General features: G+C 38.7%; 1 protein-coding gene across 1 annotated transcript in view; it reads left to right on the forward strand.

The window, feature by feature from the left end:
• LOC137487271 (uncharacterized) overlaps window positions 1-6,316 on the forward strand; it is a 98,951-nt gene that overhangs the window by 528 nt on the left and 92,107 nt on the right. The gene's annotated exons all lie outside the window — the stretch shown is intronic.

Consider the following 6,316-nt stretch of genomic DNA (forward strand, 5'->3'; position numbering starts at 1 on the left):
GCAAATATCTACAGATAAATAATACGCTTAAACATGGCATGTACGCACATATATACACCAAACGAACACACATACATACATGTTGTCATGCATATATATATATATATATATATATATATATATATATATATATATATATATATATATATATATATATATATACACATAAACATATATAAACATGTACACATAAGAATGCATATACAAACACAAACCTATTCAACAACATATGATGATAATCTGTAAACTATAGAAAAACTGTTACCAAAAACAAGAGAAGTCTAATACGCCATTTAAACCTGGAAATCTGGTTGCGTTTATAGCTCCAAAAGGTCTCTCTCTGTTTTAATCTTTTTATCCTGACTCCTGCTCTTGTAGAATTATAAATATGTTCAATACTATTTTTAATGAACTGGGATTGCCGTGACTTTGATGTTTGTGTATGTATATGTCCCCCTCTATCTATGCTGAATTAATGATGATAGTTGACCCTGTTTGTTATATTATCTGAGTGTTGTTGAGATATTTAAATGAGTCATGTGACCATAGTACTTAAAAGAGACTCTAGACCAGGGGTCATCAGTCTCGTTCCTGGAGGTCCGGTGCCCTGCAGAGTTTAGCTCCAACTCTCCTCAACACACCTGCCTGGATGTTTCAAGTATACCAAGTAAGACCTTGATTAACTTGTTCAGGTGTGTTTGATTAGGGTTGGAGCTAAAATCTGCGGACACCGGCCCTCCAGGAACAAGTTTGGTGATCCCTGCTCTAAACGCACTTGATCACCGCTAATAGCCGCGTGAACATTTGAGTTTACTCGCTTCATTCGCGCACCAATCCCCGCTTCATTCGCACATCAAATTCACTTCAGAACAGAATCAGGTTTGCGTGATGGGCAGGGCTTCTGTCTGCCCGAAGACTCTTGCTTCATAGCTTAATGGCTAACATGGATTTTATGAAGAAAATAACAGTGTTTATGTGCTTTATGAAGACTGAAAAACAGCATCAATACGTTTAGGTCGTGTCTGAGTCCACTACATGCTTTCAGAGGTGCAGCAGCTCTGTGAACTCATAAACTCCTCCAGAAACTGAACCTGGATGACGAAGGCTTTCAGCTGTGCTTCTGACTGAGCCCAGGCCAGTTTGATTAACTTTTTGACGGTGTCCACAGGCGATACGTAACACTCACGCCTCCACAAGAGCAAGCTCCTGATTGGTTAACGAAGCGCGAATGTCCACTGAAGTTTATATTTTTGAACTTCAGCGAATCGCGTGAAACGCTAAATTTGTGAGTATCGCACCATTCGCATCGCGAAAATCACGCAATTTGCATCATTCGCACGTTTGCATTGACTTAACATGTAAATCACTCGCGCTTGACTGCGTTCCGCGTCTGGTGTGAACGCAGCATTCCTCTAGCTCTAAATTGTCTGAGCCCTAATGGTTGTATAATTAGCACTTGTTGTGTGTACTGCCTCTTCTTGTAGAATCGATGAATGCCTCCTCAACGGTAAGTTGCTTTAAACCAGGGGTCACTAGTCTCGGTCCTGGAGGGGGGGGCAGTGTCCTTAGACAGTTTAGCTCCAACTCTCCTCAACACACCTGCCTGGGTGTTTCAAATATACTTAGTAAGACCTTGATTTGCTTTATCATGTGTGTTTCATAAGGGTTGGAGCTAAAATCTGCAGGACACCGGCCCTCCAGGAACAAGTTTGGTGACAAAGGCATCTGCTTAATGACTAACTGTGAATGTTTCCATGTCTTTCGTTTTGTGCAGGGGTCACCAATCTCGGTCCTGGAGGGCCGGTGTCCCTGCAGAGTTTTGCTCCAACTTGCCTCAACACACCAGCCTGGATGTTTCAAGTATACCTAGTAAGACCTTAATTAGCTTGTTCAGGTGTGTTTGATTAGAGTTGGAGCTAAAATCTGCAGGACACCGGCCCTCCAGGATCAAGTTTGGTGACCCCTGGTTTTGTGTTTTCACACTGGGCTAAACTTGCATTTCTTTTCTCCACTTTAGATGTGAAAGAGGACAGTGATGAAATGGTAGAGAGAGATCAGTATGATTTCGTGACTGTTGAACAATCTACGAAGACAAAGACTCAGGAAACCAAATCTAAGCGTATTTTCACCTGTTGCGATTGTGGAAAGAGTTTCAATTATAAGCAAAACCTGGAAGTTCACCGAAGAATTCACACTGGAGAGAAACCTTACCAATGCCGTCAGTGTGGAAAGAGTTTCAGTCAAAAAATACAACTCGAAGGCCACATGGGAGTTCACACTGGAGTAAATCCCTTCACATGTCAACAGTGTGGGAAGAGTTTCAATCGTAAACAAAACCTTAAGGTCCACATAAGAGTTCACACAGGAGAGAAGCCTTACCAATGCCAACAGTGTGGGAAGAGTTTCAGTCAGCAAAAGAACCTTGACAGCCATTTAGTAATTCACACTGGAGCAAACCCTTTTGTGTGTCAGCAGTGTGGGAAGAGTTTCAATCATAAGCAAAACCTTCAGGTCCACATGAGAATCCACACTGGAGAGAAGCCTTACCAATGCCGACAGTGTGGAAGGAGTTTCAGCCAAAAAACCCATCTTGAAGCCCACATAGGAATACACACTGGAGTAAATCCTTTCGTCTGTCAACACTGCGGAAAGAGTTTCAATCAAGAACAAAACCTTAGGGTCCACACGAGTGTTCACACTGGGAATAAGCCTTATATGTGCCAGTGTGGAAAGAGTTTCATCCGAAAAGGACAACTTGAAAAACACATGACCATTCACACTGAAGAGAAGCCTTACACGAATATTGATGAATCATAGGACTCACACAGAGAAGCTCTGTGGAAATCTGGTGGAAGGCCAACTGCATGCTTTTGGGTATTTAAAACTTTGGTTGTTGCGATGCCAGACTGGCAACATTTCCATACACCCAGATAATTTGTTTGTAATTGGATTGGCCGTTCGATCTTATTGAAAACTGTTCAAATAAATGTAACGGAGGCCAGCTAGTACGTGCTGTGCAGGTAATCCTCACTCCTTTAGAGGCCATGGTCTTTAGCCTCCTTGGTAGAGCAACCGACTTGCGGAAGGTTACCAGCTCAGAGCAGGTTGGGGGGTGTAGGGCCCGCGGGGTTACATTGGTGCCGTGACCCGGATGGGAGTGAGGTTTAGGGGGTGAGTGTAACGGAGGCCAGCTAGTGAGTGCTGTGCAGGTAATCCTCACTCCTCTGACCTCTAAAGGTGCTCTAGCGACGGACGCTAGAGGCCATTGTCTTTAGCCTCCTTGGTAGAGCAACCGACTCCCATGCGGAAGGTCGCCGGTTAGATCCCAGCCAGGAGCGGGTTGGGTGGTGTAGGACAGGCGGGGTTACATAAACACGTGATTGAGTTCATTTGGATTGGAAAGGATGGTTTAATCTGTCTGTAATTCAATCCAACAGCAAAAAAAAACTGCATGTAAGCACTTGAATTGTGGCTTGAAAAATGGCTTTCTTTCTTAATTATTTGCCTACAAAGAACATGCGCATGCGGAATAGACTTTCAAAATTAAACGCTTTTATCTAGGTTGAACTTAAGCATCAAATCATTTCTTAATCATCAGCACATCGCCAAACAATCTACTGCAGATTTTAAAACAAGCCTTTAATTTAGCGTTAAAAACGAATTCTTTGGATTAAAACCAAACCAGATTTAAACTCATGTTCGTTACCTATTTAACTTCCATGCAGAACAAATATGAAGGACTTTTAATTTAAACTTGCAGCATTTGAAGATGTCCTATAAAGAAAATCTTTGTTTACAGTCCAATAATAAGAGATCAGTATATGGAAATGTCCATACCGTGTGACACCATTGCTTCCTTGTTCTCATGTAAATTCCAGTGTAAAAACGTGGTAGACAACAGGTCAATCAGAACACGAAGCAGACTGTTGCGTGACTCGCACACCCTTCCCTCATCATTGGCGTGTACTTAAGGTTGTTTATCCAGACTTGACAAGCAACCATGTCATCAGGAGAACAGAGACTGAAACTATATTTAACTTGCCATGTGTGTGGGACTTTTATTTTGTAAAAAGGAGACACAGATTGTTTCTAAACAACGACTAAGACGTGTTCAAACTTGCAGGACACAAAATGCAGGATATATACAGATTCTACATGTATTCAGCTCCTCTTTAAAGAGGGATAAGGTATGTTTAATTGTATTTATCATCTATTAATATTTACAATCGATCCAAATATGGTCAATTATAGACTTTTTAATCGTAGGGGTGTTTTTTAGAATGATAAATGAGCATATTAAACTATTTTTAACTTGCTTAAGCCATAAACCCACTCTGTAGATGTCTGAGAACGTATTACGAATACACATTTAGCGTATTGAATCAATGCAGCATATGTCTCGTTTAAGATCTTGCTCAAAATCAGTGATCTAATCTGCCGGATTGTAACGCAATATAACATGAGTCTCACACCAGACAAGCTTCGCCGCATTAAATCACATTGCACTATCTCAGTTCATTACAATAGGAATATTTACTTTACCTCAGTGATTTCTATGGGTTTTTCGAGCTGGGTTTGTTTAATGTACTGGATTCTGATTATATTACTGCTATCGCTGTTTAAGGAACGTTGTGAAATTGAAGACAAAAATGCTTTCACCAGTCTTCAACATGCCCTGTGCACAGATGTAGACTTCAGGGTCTATTTTCAGGGGTTTTGTTTGTGTTTATCCGCAAATCTTTTATTAAGGACAAAGATTTGATGTACAAATACTTAGTTACTGTACTTAAGTAGATTTTTCTGCTATCATTACTTTTGTTTTTCGGACAACTTTTTACTTTGACTCTTACATTTTTACACAAATATTTGTATTTTCCACTTATTACATTTTTAAATCAGGCTCGTTACTTTCGTTTCCATGTGTTTAGTGGCACAATCTATTATATTTCTTGTCACTACCATATTTGGACCTATAATCGCACACCGTAGGGATGGGAAAGACGGGTAGTCCGCGATGTAAACATGACTGATGTCATGTTTAAATCAGGTAATAAGATGCGTTTTGGTCAATAGCATAATTCAAACAATAATTTGTAGTCAAATACATTCAGTTTTTTTTATTTTATCAAAAGAAAATAAGCGAAAATCAGTTTTGGACGAAATGAAGTGTTAAATTTAAGACATTTATTAGTTGTAAATACAGGATATAGGCAGGAGAAATGTGTTTTGGAATATACTACTACTAGAAAATGGCTACTTTGCTGCTGAAAGATGGCAACAAAATTTGTACAAAAAAAAAAAAACAATATATGTATACACGATGCGCAGTTACGACCATGAAACTAAAACAGGGATAGCAATGAATACTTGTTGCTTAAGTACTTATTTTAGGCCGTACTTCTGTACTTTTACTTGAGTACAAAACTGGAGTCAGCACTTCAGAGTGGTTTTAAACATGAGTATCTGTACCTCTACTCAAGTAAAGGATGTGTGTAACTTTTGCCATCTCTGAATAAGGAGTCGGACAAACACTTGTCTTTAATATGGAATACAGGCATTTCTAGAATTAGGAAAGCCAAAGGATCTTGGAGGATTGGGGCTACCTGACTTTATACTCTACTATTAGTAATGTTTTCATGTCTTTTTTATGTTAATAATTTTTTATTTATTAAGTTATTAATTGGCCTCTGATAATTAAAGGGACTAAACTGAAGCAAAATTAATGAATGAACTGCTTAAAATATTCACCTGGTTTTATTTTCCACCTAATTTTGTATTTTTGTCCATTTTAACTAATGTCTATGTTCTAGTTTTACATGTAACATTCCTACTTATATTAGCTTATAATATGTGTTCATATTTGCCATCTACTGCACTGTAAAAAAATAAAAAATAAATCCTGGTCGCCTTAAATTTTCAAGCTGAATCAAATAAACCCTGTGAGCCAATTGAACTTATATTAGGTCAAACTACATATAAAAGTTACCAGTCACAGTAATAGCCTTGTAGGCTACATGCAACTGGAGGGAGATACCAGCAGTGAGCATGACTTCTGTACAAAATTTGTCTTAATATTTAATATATTAAGAGAATTTGGCACAACAAACATCAGCCTGTGTTGAAAAATCACAAAGAGGTAAGAAGGGCTGTGCTAATTGATACTACATGAGTTTTTAAAGTTGAATGAGTCAAACATGATATCATTTCTGAATTAGATTCTGATTTTTTAGATTTGTTCGAGTGTAAACAGATATTTATATCATATTTATATCATAGTGTATGTATCTATGGAGTGTAAATAAGACTTATTTTGGTA

The sequence above is a fragment of the Danio rerio genome, chromosome 4, assembly GCF_049306965.1.
Source record: "Danio rerio strain Tuebingen ecotype United States chromosome 4, GRCz12tu, whole genome shotgun sequence".
NCBI classification, from domain to species: Eukaryota; Metazoa; Chordata; class Actinopteri; order Cypriniformes; family Danionidae; genus Danio; species Danio rerio.